Source organism: Cebus imitator, unplaced genomic scaffold (assembly GCF_001604975.1).
Source record: "Cebus imitator isolate Cc_AM_T3 unplaced genomic scaffold, Cebus_imitator-1.0 Scaffold138, whole genome shotgun sequence".
Classification (NCBI taxonomy): Eukaryota; Metazoa; Chordata; class Mammalia; order Primates; family Cebidae; genus Cebus; species Cebus imitator.
In genome coordinates, this window is record NW_016107453.1 from 3,510,082 (window position 1) to 3,525,418 (window position 15,337).

The window sequence follows — 15,337 nt, forward strand, 5'->3', positions numbered from 1 at the left end:
ATATAAACAACTCAGAGCTTCAATACTGAATGTGATTCATTTGTGTCTTCAGGTATTTGTCCAAAAAAACAGAAAAAAGGAATAGTTCATTAAAACAAAATGACCTCAGATAAACCAGTGGTTTTGAAACAGGGGTGATTTTTCCCCCCAGGGTACATTTGACAATGTCTGGAGATAGTTTTTGTTGGCACAGCTGCATGAAGGTACCTCGAGGACCCAGTCCAGGATACTGCTAACCATCCTGCAGAACAGCGCCTGCAACAGAGAGTTGTCTGCCTCAGTGTGACAATAGTGCTGAGATTGATATGCCCTGGGATAGACAAGTCTCTGGACAGTTTGGGCAAATGTTACGGGAGGCATGGTACAGGTTGTTTTGCCACATGGTGCAGAGCTTGGAGGCCCTTATGCATATCAATCTTCAATTTCCTTGTTTGTGAAATGGAGCTTTTTAATAGACCTCAAAGTTTTCATGTTATGTGAGCCTATTCACCTTTAACATTTGACCAAAGGTGAAAGTCTCTACTGTTCTGGAAGAAACTTCTGTTTCAGTAACCCGCCTGCTCTTTTTAGTATAAGCCTCGTAGACACAAATATGAGGGAGGAATTGTTCACTAAGTTAATACAAATCCAAAGTCAGCAGAATGGGAGGAAGAAAGGTAAGTTACTCATCTTTAAATGTAAAGATTAGTTTTTGGACGCTGCTCATCTGAAGACAGCTGCATATATTTACAGAATTCAAGCAGTCATAGTCCCTTCTGGAAAATGGGAAGGTGGGAAATATAGTTCCAAAATCTCTTTGCTTTACCAGAATAAAAATAATTTAATCAAGTAAAAATATTTGAACACAACTATTATTACATTAAGGAGTCACTGTTAGTTTTCTTATCTTTGCTGGTGTTGGCTTGAATTTTTACTGTTTCCCAAAGATACATAATTGTCACTCAAAATCAAACATTTCCCTAGGTGTATATGTTTTAAGCAGATTTTTATTCATTAGAACATGAAAATATCATCTTGTTTTGTAGCATGTCAGAGAACTCTCATGTCAGAAGATGGAATTTCTTACATTATCTGTATCATTTTTTTTGTTAATTTGACAAATTTCCAGCCATCTTTTTTTTTAACCACTGCATATTATCTACATAATGCAGACCATTTAAGAATTTTCTATTCTTCAATTATGTTTGCAATATTCTTGCTATTAGCAATAATGGCAATATTATAGAGCATAAAAATGAGCACAGAAGTATTATGGTGTTATTAGAACTGTAGTATAGGGTGAAGGTGCTTGCTTTAGAGATAGAATTAAAAGAAAATGTAACATTATAGTCTGTAATTGCTCTACCAAAGAATTTGCTGTTTATGGACAATTTATCATGTGTAGACATGAAAAGAATGTCGTTATACATAGCTAGACAATTTATAACCATTGGTATGGGCAGGGCATGTTTCTCTAGCTCATCGTGGTACCTGGGTTTGAGTGTATGATTAACTCAGTTCAAGTAAGGAACTAAAAGAGATCTGGAACTGAAATTCAAGTCAACAAAAATGTACTATACACTTAGCTAGTGCAGGGTAGAACAACAGCAATAGAAGATGCAAAACCGACAAAGATAATGTGGTCCTAGCACATTTAGGGATGGATTGCACTAGGCAGAGAATAGAGGCACAGGGGATTGTTAGAAGGCTAATAGAAAAGTGTGTGCAAGGCAAGTCTAAGAGTGGCAGCAACTGAAAGGGAGTAACAGACTAAGAAGGATGGGAAAGACATAATGAGAAGTAGACTCCACGGGGCTTTGGAGGGATTGTATGTGCGACTGAGGAAAGGAAGAAGAACAGAAAGAACATTCCATGACCTCCTTTTGTGCCAGAGTATACTAGGTGCGTTGTATAGGCTGTATTATTTTAACAACCTGAGAAGCAGCTGTGATTATCCCCTTTCTCCAAAACCAGAAACTAATGTTGTATAATTTGTAGAAAGTTCTTAGAGCTGGGATTCAAGTGCAAAGTTTCATTCATTCGTTGATTCATATAGGCAATATTTATTGAATGTCCATGCTCTGCCAGGCATCCTGGAAGATACCAGGGACACCAAAGTGAACAATAGAAATAGGAGTTCTATTGGGTTCTCAAGGAACCCTTGGTCTAGTAAGGGAGGTAGACATTTATCTTAAGATGCAAGTGGGATAGTTTTAAAACATATCAAAACATTTCCGTAAGAGGTGGAGCCTAATTTCTCTACCCTTTAGTATGAGTTGGACTTAAAGACATGTTTTTAACAGTCAAGCAGAAGTGACAACATGTAAGTGACTTCTAAGTCTCCGTCATGAAAGACATTGGAGCTTCCTTCTCACCTGCTGTCTTGGATCGCTTGCCCTGGGATGAGCCAGCTGCCAGAGAAGCCCACAGGGTAAGGAACTGACACTTTCGGCCAACAGCCACCTAAGTGATCTTAGAAGCAGATCTGCCAGCCCAGGCAAGACTTCAAAAGGCTGCAGTCTGGCTGGTATCTGGAGTGCTGCCTCAGGAAAGTCTCTGAGCCAGAACCACCCCGCTAAACTGCCCCTGATTCCTAATTCTCAGGACCTTTGAGGCAATAATACTGGTTTTAGGCTGCTAAGTTTGGGGTGATTTGTTACGCAGTAATAGGTAATGAAGATAACCACTTAAATGAGATGTGACAAAATATAGTTGATGAATGCACCTTAAAAATGGAATCTTACTGAGATGAGGGAGTCTGGGATGAGATGACTTCTTAGTGTAGTGTCTACTGAGCTAAGAGGCAAAAAAGGCAAGTGGAGGAAGACAACCTAAACCGAGTGAAAACACGTACAAAGGGCCTGTGGCACGCTCAAAGACCTGAACGAAGGCCAGGATGACTGAACATGAAGGGGTCGGGAGAATACAGTATAAGGTAGTATAGTATAAGGTAAGGTAGTAGAAAAGGGCAAGAACATGAAGATCATATTAAGAATGTTGGCCTAAGAGCAAAGAGAAGCCATTGGAGAATTTAAAGCATATTACAGGCATAACATGTTTTTTGCTAGGAAAGCATATTTTAAGAGTTTTCTGGCTGAGTGCAGCAGCTCACACCTGTAATCCCAGCACTTTGGGAGGGGGAGGGGGAGCAGTGAGTGGATCACTTGAGGTCAGGAGTTCGAAACCAGCCTGGCCAATATGGTGAAACGTCATCTCTACAAAAAAAAAAAAAAAAAAAAAAAAAAAAAGAGTTTTTTAAGTTACCTAATTTAAGTTGCTTAGAGTGCTATATAGGGTTATTTATACTATACATATTTAGATCAATAGATAGTAGAAAGATGGTAGGGTTATTTAGATGGGGTAGTTATACACATTTTACTTGCCATGTCCCCTATGGTTGTTATTATTTTGTATTACAAGAAGGGAAGATCCTCAGACTGCATCCTCTCTCTCTTACTTTCCCAGAGGAAAAGCGGAACAGTTCCCAATGGCAAATGGAAGTTGCAGTGAAGCAACACTCAGTTCCACCAGGCTCCAGATAGAACGCTGCAGCGCCACCTGTGGTTTCCCAGATCTCAGGCAAAAAACCAAAACAAACAAAAACCACAAAAAAACCCCCAGCAAGACACAAGAGAAACTTCTCTAATAGCGAGCTATAGAAATGATCCCTGAAAGCATAGTCTTTGTAAGGTCATTTTAATGACTATTTTTCTCCTCAGGAAATAGGTAAGCCCTCAGCAGCATCAAATAGCCTGGCAGAATAAAAGACAGATTGAGTTGGCCTCCGCTGTGACCATTAACATGTTTAATTTGGTAACAGCAAACAATCCTGCCTTTATGAAAATGTCTACAATCCATCTTGTTTTTTTACCACTTTAGAGTTGACGAACTCCATATGGCAACAGAGTATTATTCTTTTTTTTTTTTCTGAGATGGAGTCGCGATCTGTCCCCAGGCTGGAGTACAGTGGCAAGATCTCAGCTCACTGCAACCTCTGCCTCCCGGTTCAAGTGATTCTCCTGCCTCAGTCTCTCGAGCAGCCGGGACTACGGGTGTGTGCCACTATGACCACCTAATTTTTGTATTTTTAGTAGAGATGGGGTTTCACCATGTTGGCCAGGATGGTCTTGATCTCCTGACCTCATGATCCGCCCACCTCAGCCTCCCAAAGTGCTGTTATTACAGGCGGTTAGCCACTGTGCCTGGCCGGGAGCAGAGTATTCTGAAACAGAACTCTTAAAACCATATTTTTCACCCCTCTTATCTATCTATCTATCTACCTATCTATTGATTGAGACAGGGTCTTGCTCTGTCACCCAGGCTGGAGTGCAGTGGTGTGATCATGGTTCTCTGCAGCCTTGACCTCCTGGGCTCTAGCTATCCTCCCACATAGCTCAGATTACAGACGTGCATCATCAGGCCCAGCTATTTTTAAAAATATTTTGTAGAGACAAGGGTCTCACTTTGTTGGGTCAGGATGGTCTCGAACTCCTTGGCTCAAGAAATCCTCCCACCTTAGCCTTCCAAAGTGCTGGAATTATAGGCAAGAGCCACTACACCTGGCCTGTTATTTTTAAAGAATGAGAATAATGTGAGCTGGGAATGCAGCTCACATCAAACATGAACATAAAAAGGGAAATGCACAAAGTAAGAAATGAAATCACTCACAAAGCTGATAGCACGAACTTCTAGATTCCAGTTCTACTAATAGCCTATGTTTTAATTCACTGGGAATATATTCTTTAATTTCTCATAATTACAAACAAATGCTTCCTGGAAGAAAAATTTATTTCCAGTTACAGTGTTAAAATCATATCCTTTCATTTTTCTCTGAAACTCTTTGAAAATGTCCCTGTTCAGTTGTTTGTGTGTACTTCTCAGGCAGTGCTGAAGGGAGAGGGATAAAAAGAGGAGTTGCTTACAAATGTAGATGATTGGGGCTATGACAATGACCATGAACTGATGGCCTGAGTCACACAAGCTGGAAAACAAAGTTTTTCCCTAACAAGTTGGACTTTTAAAAATTTTTTATTGGCTGTTTTTGGAATAAGGCATTTAGGACCAGCATGATGGGCAGAATGATTCAGTGTGTATGAAGGAGAAATGAAGTTTTTCTACAGCAAAAGAGGAGGAATTTGCATTTGCAAAATGTTATACTCTGTTTTATCTGTCACTGAACATGTCTGGGCAGTGGCTGTTCTGTCAGGTTTGAGTCCTGAAAAGGGAAAGAGAAAGAGTTAGGACAAGGTAAAATGGTACACAAAACAGCATTTCCCCCAGCTTCTTAATTGTCTGCATACTTCTCATAAATGGAGTAAAAGCTGAACAAGCTGACTTTTTCCCATCATTCCTGTAAATAAGGATATGACTCACAGACCTTGCAATCTCTAAAATGCCGTAGATACTACAGTGATTTGATTATTTAAAAATAGCTGGGGAATAAAACAGCAAGAAATTGGTCCTGGGTAAGTTAGGACGGATTCTTTTTTGTTCGTTTTTGTTTATCATTTAAATTGTTATTGTATCTCACCCTAAGTATTCTGACAACCTCTGGTTTGCCAGACAAAGCTTAGGAATTTATGAGTTCTGGAAACTAACAATATGAACATGCTGGTCAGATCTCAGATTCGAGGTCCTCCCCTCTCCCCCATAAAAAAAACCCAGTAAGACACAAGGCTCCCCATGGAGTCACTGTGATTTGCAGGCAAATATGGATTTGGTTATATGATCTCCTTTTCTATAAAGCACAGAGAGACGAGTATTGACAGCACTTAAATACACTGACCCCCACCTCCAAATAACACGAGTGCTGGTAATAACAGTAATTCCTTTTAAGCCTACTGAATGGCTTTTGTTGATCTTTAACCTAACTAGAAATGGGAAACAAATGATCTCTTTGTAATCAGCCAACTGCGAAAACCCCCCAGTAGTAGTATTCAGCAAAACTAGTGAGTTTGAGATTCAGGATTACGGTTCAAGTAGGAAACCTCCATTTACCCTGTATCTCAGCCTGACACTGTATCAGTCAAGGGCTTGGGAGGAAAGAGGAGAACACTTAAGAAGGGGTGAAAATCTACAAAGAACTAAAACAAATTTACAAGAAAAGAATAAACAACCCCATCAAAAAGTGGGTGAAGAATATGAACAGACACTTTTCAAAAGAAGACATTTATGTAGTCAACAAACCTGAAAAAATGCTCATCATCACTGGTCATTAGAGAAATGCAAATCAAAACCCCATTGAGATATCGTCTCATGCCAGTTAGAATGGCAATCATTAAAACATCCAGAGACAACAGATGCTGGAAAGGATGTGGAGAAATAAGAATGCTTTTACGTTGTTGGTGAGAGTGTAAATTAGCGCAACCATTGTGGAAGACATGTGGCAATTCCTCAAGGATCTAGAAATAGAAATTCCATTTGGCCTAGCAATCCCATTACTGGGTATATACCCAAAGGATTGTAAATCATCCTGTTATAACAACACATGCACACTTTTGTTCATTGCAGCACTGTTTACAATAGCAAAGACTTGGAACCAACCCAAATGCCCATTAAAGATAGACTGGATGAAGAAAATGTGGCACATATACATCATGGACTACTATGCAGCCATAAAAAAAGATGAGTTCATGTCCTTTGCAGGAACATGGATGAATCTGGAAACCATCATTCTAAGCAAACTGACACAAGAACAGAAAACCAAACACAGCATGTCCTCACTCATAAGTGGGTGTGGAACAATGAAAATACATGGACACAGGGAGGGGAATGTCACACATGGGGTCTGTTGGGGGTTAGGGAGCTAGGGAAGGGATAGCAGGGGGTGGGGAGATTGGGGAGGGATAACATTAGGAGAAATACCTAATGTAGATGACAGGGGGATGGAGGCAGCAAACCAATGTGATATGTGTATACCTATGTAACAATCCTGCAAGATCTGCACATGTACCCCAGAACTTAAAGTATAATAATAATAATAATAATATTTTTAATAAGAACTAAAAAAAAAGAAATTAAAAAAAGAAAGGGTAAAAAAAAAAGAAAACTTAATGAAGGGATTATTTATAAAGTTAGAGGAAAAGTTAAGGGAAATAAGAAGGGTTGATGAGGCTGTTGGGGTGGTGACTTCAGAAAAGTCTTCCCTAGGTTTTCAAGGGCAAGCCAAGGACCATTGACATTCCTCCCAAAGTTGCATTTTGGTGTAGCAGCCAGGCCACAGTCAACCTAGGGCTTAACAGAAAATCTCTTTCTCCTTCTGTCCTTCTGTCCTCTCCTGGTGGCTCCCACTGGCCAAGCCCAACTAGAAACCAGAGGAAAAAGGAACCTGGTTGCTGGGGTCCATACAGCCAGTCTCCCAGGATACAGAGCAGGATGAAAGGCTAGCGAGTGGAACTGCAGGGGAACATGGACAGTGTCAGGCACAGACTGCTGACAAACTAAAGTGATGGACATGCTTCAGAAAAGAAAACAGGATGCCCAGGCCTGTGATTTTAGTCATGAGACCTTGCCTGGTGGTAAAGCCCCATTAGATGTCTGGAAATCTGAATCAGAAGGACCAGCAGAAGGACCAGTTCTTCCCTAGGAATGGATCAAAGGTAGGTCCTATGGATATGGTTTGTTGGTCCCCACCAAAACTCATGTTGAAATTTGATCATTAATATGGTGGTGGTAAGAGGTGGGGCCTAGTGGGTGGTGTTTGGGCCAGAGACATGGCCTTATGAATAATGCAGTTTTTTAGGTAGTGAGTTCTTGCTCTTGTGAGACTGCAATAGTTCTTGTTGGAATGGATTAGTTCCCTTGAGTGTGAGTTATTATAAAGCAAGATTTCTGTTCCTGTTTGGTCCTTTCTCTTCTCACTTGTCTGCTTCCCCTTTGACCTTCTCTGCCCTGCCACATTATGACACAGAAGAAAGCCCTCACCAGAAGCCATGGTCATAGTTTTGAGCTTCCCAGCCTGCAGAACCATAGACTAAATACACTTCTTTCCTTTGTAAATTACCCAGTCTCATGTATTCTGTTATAGCAAGACAAAATGTACTAAGACAGTAGGGTTGCTAGGGAAAATACAGGCACCCAGTTAAAATTGAATTTCAGAAATTAGATAAACAATACTTTTTTCTTTTAGTATAAGTATATCCCAAATATTGCAGGGGATATACTTATATTTAAAGAGTTTTTTTTCATTTGAAATTCAATTTTAACTGGGAGTCCTGTATTTTTATAAATTCAGGTGTTTCTAAGGGCACTTCCTTCTCACTAAACATACTAGAATTAGAATTTGAATATTGTATAGTATTTCTGAAACCTTGTTCTTTCAACACCAATGTTTGAAAAGTTAAGTATTCCCAAACTAACTAAGTAACTAAGTAACTAACTAACTACATCAGTTAGGATTAGAATTACTTGTGAAGGACACTGTTTCATAGTCAAAGAAGTTAGAAAAACACTGGACTAAAAAAAAGTTAAATAGTTCTCACAGCTTTAGGATTTCTCCTGAGACTTAATACTAACATGCATTGTGACAACAATAATATTGTCTCCTTGCTTTATTTAAAAACCATCACAACAAAGAACAGGCCCAATATTCTGTTCTGTTGTAACCATAGGTTTCCATTGAAAAGCGGTTTAAATTTTAAAAAGTCATTTTGGTGTCTACCATGTTAAAGCAAAATTTTACTGTTACCTCATAATCTTGCTTTAAAACTAAATTTATATTTATAAAGATGTTTTAAAGCTCTCTATAAATGTCTGCAAAGTGATAGCATTGTATTTAATAAGCTATTATTTAGTTGATAATAGTTTTGCTTAGCTTAAATAAAGAATCAATTAAAACCAAATCACCATCTAAGCAGGGGCAATCATAGATTACTCAGAGAGAAAAATGAGAATGACAACATCAGCCCTCTCTGCTTCTTAAGATTATTTTTGGAAAGAAATGTAGTAATATTGTGAAAGGCTGTGCAGATATTACTGTGAGGATACCAATTACCCTCTCTGTAGAGTTGGTGGGCTTTTCACAATTTTCTCCCTTTCTGGTTGTATTTTATCTAATTTGTTGTCCAGTCTGTAATTCCATCCTGTTGTGTGCAGTGGGAGGGAAACGGAGGTACATCAGTTAGGATTAGAATTACTTGTGAAGGACAGAAAACTGCCAAATAACAGTGGCTTAAACAAGGTGGAAGTTTCCTTTTCTCAAGGCTCTTCTCCATAAAACCTCCAGGGCCTCAAACTTCTCTGCCATTATCGAGCAATGTTCCTCAATCTCATGGTTCAGGATGGCAGCTTACATGTTCCAGGCAGCCAGAGGAGGAAGGAACAAAGAAGGGGCTGAGACAGTTGGTTGGCTGGCTGTCCTGGAAGCTGACACAAGATGCTTTCAGTTATATGCTTGCAATGATTAATTTTATGTATCAACTTGACTGGGTCACAGGGTGCCCAGATATTTGGTCAAACAATATTCTACATGTGTCTGTGAGAGTATTGTTGGATGAGATTAACAATTGAATTGGCAGACTGAGTAAAGCATATTTTCCATCCTAATATGGGTGGGCTTCATCCAATCTACTGAACACCAGAAAAGAACAAAAGATTGACCCTCCTATGTATTCTTCAAAGCATCCTATGAGTAAGAGAGAGCTCCTCCTGCCTGACTGCCTTGACCTTGGGACATGGGCTCTTTCTTGTCTTCAGTCTCGAACTAAAATACTGATCTCTTCCTGGGTCTTGAGCCTGCCAGTCTTTGGATGGGAACTACACCATGGCTCTTCTGGGTCTCCTGCTTGCTGGCTGATGATTTTGGTACTTGTCAGCCTTCATAATCTCATGAGTCAATTCCTTATTATATATCAATATCTATCTATCAATCATTGATCACTTCTCTCTCTATTGGTTTTGTTTCTCTGGAAAATACTGACTAATACTACTGTCTGGAACCTAGTATGGAAGATGGAAAGTATATGGGGTCAAATGTTTAGGAGTGCAGCTACCAGACTTTGCTGCAGGAGAGGATTTGAAGTCATTGAGGGCAGTTGTGAGTCAGCAATGATGTTGATGCAGCATTTTATTTCAGGAGCTGATCAAGAGTATTGTCATTTTAGCAGCTTGGGTCCTTCATTTATCACATTGAATATAGTGCCTTCCTCTGTCCTACCAGATGAAAGTTTATGAAAGATACTAATCATTTCCAAATTCCTTCATTTTTACTATCTATCCAGATTATTTTAAATACAGTATCTCTATAAATAGCACTTTGTCCATTGATATATGTTTGTGTTTATATGATTTGTGTGTGTGTGTGTGCACGCACGCATGTGCGTGCACAACATGGAAATAGGATATTTGGTCTACCTTAATCCCTGGAATGAAAGTAATGGTGATTACTTTTGTACAGCAAGTAATAAACTCCCAAATTATTGGCATTTCCTTTTTCTTTTACTAGACAGAGTCAAAGGTGAAGGATGATAAAGAAAAGCTTTGACCATAGTGCCCAATTACCTTCCTCAGTTCCTAGTTTGGGAACTTTCAAGCCTTTCACTGGCTAGGGGTAGATGTTGCTGTAATATCAGCCGTCTAGTCCTTGAATTCAGAGGCAGCTATCCAAGCTCTTACAGGAACTGATGATAGGAACCTGCATCTCTTCTCAAGTTCTGCACAAGAACCACTCGTCCATAGCTCTTGATGGTTATTGCTCAGCTGTTTCTTGCCTGCTGTTCTTTCCATGTGCAGGGAGAGCATGGGAGTTTGGAGCCTCAGTTTGGTTTGCTATTGTCAGGACATCAAACTAATCATTAGGAGGAAAGTTGAATAAACATTTACTTCTGACTTTTAATTGGTTACTAAACTTAAGAAAGCTTTACTTAGCAGCAAGACCAACTACATAATTTGTAGGGCCCAGTGCAATGTGAAAAATTTGGGTCCCTTGTTTCAAAAATATTAAGAATCTCAAAATAGTGACAGACCTTTAAGGCCAATTCAGGGTCCTCCTGAGTGCAGGACTCTGTGTAACTGCACAGGTAGCACAGCTAGGTTGCAGATGCTGCTCAACACTATACATTTAATATTTTACTGTCTTTGAAATCCTTACAAAACTCTTACTTTCTCTCTTCCCCACCCAAGTTCCCAACTCTTCTGTTTTTTTTTTTTTTCCAAAACTTTGTGTACAATACTATGAAACATAACAGGGTCTGATGAGAAAGTATTAATTGCCTTTAACTTAGGGTTTTATTTTTATTTTTATTGCTGAATATCAGCACACATAGCCCTTTTCCCTGTTTTCTGTCTCACCCTAATACAACTCCAGATCTTACAAAGCTTCCTAGTCCTCTGTAAGTGTGTGGTGAACATTTTTGTGGCTATTTGCAGGCAATGGATTAGTATCAATAAATTGAGAGTATTCTTCAAAGGTCCTTGACATTGAATATGAAAAAATGATCTGTAAGAATTAAGTAATCCACATGTAGCACAGATGAACTAATTACCAAGGGAGATGGCATATATCTGGATCATAAAAGGCTTATAAGGCAAAGTAAAGGCATGCATTCTAATCAAAGTACTTTCTGATTGCTTTATTTCTGAAATACTCTATTATCAGTGTCAGGGTTCTCCAGAGAAACAAAATCAATAGAATATATATGTGTGTATGTGTGTATTTCCTATATGAAATATGGTTTGGTTATGTAGGAAATGCAGAAGGATGAATGAATGGAATTACATGTGAGAAACTGCCTTCCATGATTATGAAAGTAGGCAAGTTCAAAGATCTGCAGGTGAGTCAGCAAGCTTGGCTAGAGACCCAGACTGGCAGGCTCAAGACCTAGGAGGAGCTGATGTCCCAGTTTGAAGGTAGCCAGGCAGCAAAGATACCTAGGGGACAGTCATTTTTTTTTTTTTATTCAGGCCTTCAAATGATTGGATGAGGCCTGCCTGCACTGGAAAGGACAATCTGCTTTATTCAGTCTATCTGTTTAAATGCCAATCTCACTCAACAACGCTGCAAAGAAACACCCAGAATAACGTTTGACCGAATACCTGGGGACCCCCATAGCCCAGTCAAGTTGACACATGAAATTAAGGTATCACAGATATCCTATTGTGACAAACAATTTCTGGTTTCACACTTGGTACAGAAAGTTAACTACTGGTCATCATTTGTTTAATTCTATACCTGGCCATAACTTAAGATTAATTAGAACAAAATTTAATTAGAAAGATTTAATTAGATATAAATTCTTTGCATCAACAGTTCACTGAGTGCTTTGTGCTAGGCATAGGTTAGGACTGCAAAGATGACTACAAATGGCTGATTACTACAAAGTATATAGTAGTAATTTTAGTTTTACTTTTTATTTTTTGAGGCAGAGTTTCACTCTTGTTGCCCCAGCTGGAGTGCAATGATGTGATTTTGGCTCACTGTAACCTTCGCCTCCCAGGTTTAAGCGATTCTTCTGCCTCAGCTTCCCGAGTAGCTAGGATTCCAGGCGCCTGCCACCATGCCCAGCTATTATTTTGTATTTTTATTAGAGATGGGTTTTCACCATATTGGTCAGGCTGGTCTCGAACTCCTGACCTCAGGTGGTCCACCCACCCTGGCCTCCCAAAATGCTGAGATTACAGGAATGAGCCACCTCACCTGGCAGGACATTGGTTTAGAAGCAGCTTTATTAAGTGGATTTTGCCTGATAATTTCTTCCTATACTTTAAGTTCCTCTTGTCAGAGATGTGATTTATTTTCTCATGTGATTGCACTTTTAAAGTTGGAATCCTATGAATGCCATCAGCGCTACGATGTGGAATATGGTTTGGCTATGTAGGAAATGTAGAAGGCTGAGTGAGTGGAATTACCCAAAAGTGGATCAGAAAGCAGCTATGGTCATAGACATCAGCCTCAGTGGGGCAACAGGAGTCGGAAGGAGTAAACAGAGGGGAAAAAAATCAGAAGAATACTGGATGAAATAGAGTGAGACTGAAAGGGAGAAGGGTGAGGTGGGTCGAGACAGCTGGTCACATTGAGCTCTAAATTCTTGAAGTATTTAGGCTACACCAAGGAAGAGGGGGAAAACCAGCCTAGAGCTCAGAGAAGGTGGGTGTGGCAAAAGGGAACTATGAACTGTCATCGCTAAATTCCTTGAGAAAAAACTGTGAAGAGGCTTGAGGCCTCAAGGGCATTGCAAACATGAGTCAGAACAAGCTTGAGCTAAAAAGAAGATTTGATTAATGAATCAAATATTAATGCCACATCTTCTCTTATTTCAAGTGTGTTTTTTTGCCACTATTCTTCTGTGTGAAATGTCTTCACTCTCTACCATCACCTTATTATTAATAACTCCTGTTAACTCTTAGGTCTCAGCCTTGCTGTTACTTCCTCCCCAGAAGTCTCCTTTAATCCCTAAAGGCTGGGCTTGGTGCCTTTCCCCTGTGTTCTCATGTCACCCTACTGTAGAACTCATGACACTGATTGAAATTGCTTTCCAACATGTCTGTTTTCCTGAATAAGCCGGGAGCTCCTTGATGACAATGGCTGTGTCTTGTTTGAAGTCACAGCCCCAGAAACAACAGACTTGGTAGATATTTGCTGCATGAAAGAAGGAATGAAAGAATGAATGAGGACTTGATTCCTGTACTCTCAACATTTAAGGCACTGTGCTGAGTATTCGGTAAGGGGACAGTAGGGAAAGGTGAGGTAGAGGTGTGGTGAAACCAAAAAACTGAACACTGCTCCTGGCCTCGGACAACCTGTAGTCTAGTAATACTTGTAAATAATGGTGTAACACAAGACGCGTGACATAATACAGTACTATCACACAAGACAAGAGAATAGGGTTGCCAGATTTAGTACAGAAAAATACAGGATACCCAGTGAAATTCGAATTTCAGATAAGCAACAAATAGTACATATATGTCTCATGGAATATTTGGGAGATACTAATAGTAAAAATTATTCATTGCTTATTAAAATTCAAATTTGATTATATATCCTATATTATATTAACCCTAAATGAGAAGAAGCAGGGCTGTAAGAGATTGCTTCTGTTTGTTTTTATTTATTTATTTATTTTCTTTCAGGGATGGAATGGAGCTATTGGAGGAAGGTAAATATTTTGGGAAATATTTTCCGGAAAAGATAGGAACTGAGTTGAGTTGCAAAGATCACCAGACAAAACGTGAAGAGATGTAGTTCTGGTAGGAGAAGCCTCAAATGTAAAGGTGAGATCGTGGCAGGATCAGAGACTGGCTGGCATCCGGTTTGGCCAGAGTGTGAAAGGGTGGTGAGAGGGTTGGGCAAGGCCTGGTGACTCCACATGTTCCAAAGCCTCAGTCTCCTGGGCACCCTGCCCCCTTCACCTTGGCCACACTTTGTGAACAAGCTGAACTAGATCTTTCTGCCTGAGCAAACGTTTTGTCCTTACCTAGTTAATTAGGCTTGAACATTAGTCTTTCTCTGGAAATAGTGAAGACAAAACACCAGGAGCATTTTGCAAGGGTCATACATTGCTCAATGTTTGCATTTTTTCAAACACTGATGTCAAAACAGCGTGTCTAGCAAAGTTGAGGGAAAAGTGAAAACTAATGATGACTTATCAAAACAAGATGCGATGGTATGGGAAATATTATAACGTCTACAGCATTTGTGATTTTTGCCTTTCTCTTCTGTTATATGTTTAGCATTATATAGTAAGCATAGAATAAAACAGATACAAATAGCTTATCGGTAATCTAAGAAGAGGGGGACATATTTATATAATAAAGTTGGGCACCTACTGTGTGCCAGGTGGCAACATATGTTATTTCTCTTAATCTTCATAACAATACTATAATACTATGGTATACACTACTATGATTTTAATGTGCACCTTGCTGAATTTCACAATGTTGATTTGCTCATCTATGATCACTCAACTAGCAATTGGTTATTTTGAAATTCAAACCTGGTTTGACTTCAACATCTATACTGTTTCCATTTACCACACCTGTAGATAGGTACTCACAGATAAACAACAATTATGGTGCACTTATGGCAGGTACACTGTGGGAACAGACAGGAGGGAACAACTAATTCTGTCCTGTAGATATCAAGGGTGGCTTTGGAAGGAGATGACGCTTGAGTGATGATTGATGAAAATGATCTCATTTTCTAATAAGGTTCATAACAGGTAATGCATGAAACAGATTCACAAGTAAAAGAAATATTAATAGTCTTAAAAACACATGAATTTCATCCTAATAAGCTCTCATTCGGTTTCTGTAATCTTTTATTAAATGTTTCACATTGATCACATTAATTACAAACACAAATTCTTTTTTTTTTTGAGATGGAGCTTCACTCTTCTTGCCCAGATTAGAGGGCAATGGTGCAATC

The 15,337-nt window shown here is 39.3% G+C and overlaps 1 pseudogene; it reads right to left on the reverse strand.

Annotated features, from left to right (window-relative positions):
* Positions 1-3,411: 3,411 nt before the first annotated feature.
* Positions 3,412-3,663, reverse strand: LOC119473196 (annotated as a pseudogene).
* Between the last annotated feature and the right edge of the window lie 11,674 nt (positions 3,664-15,337).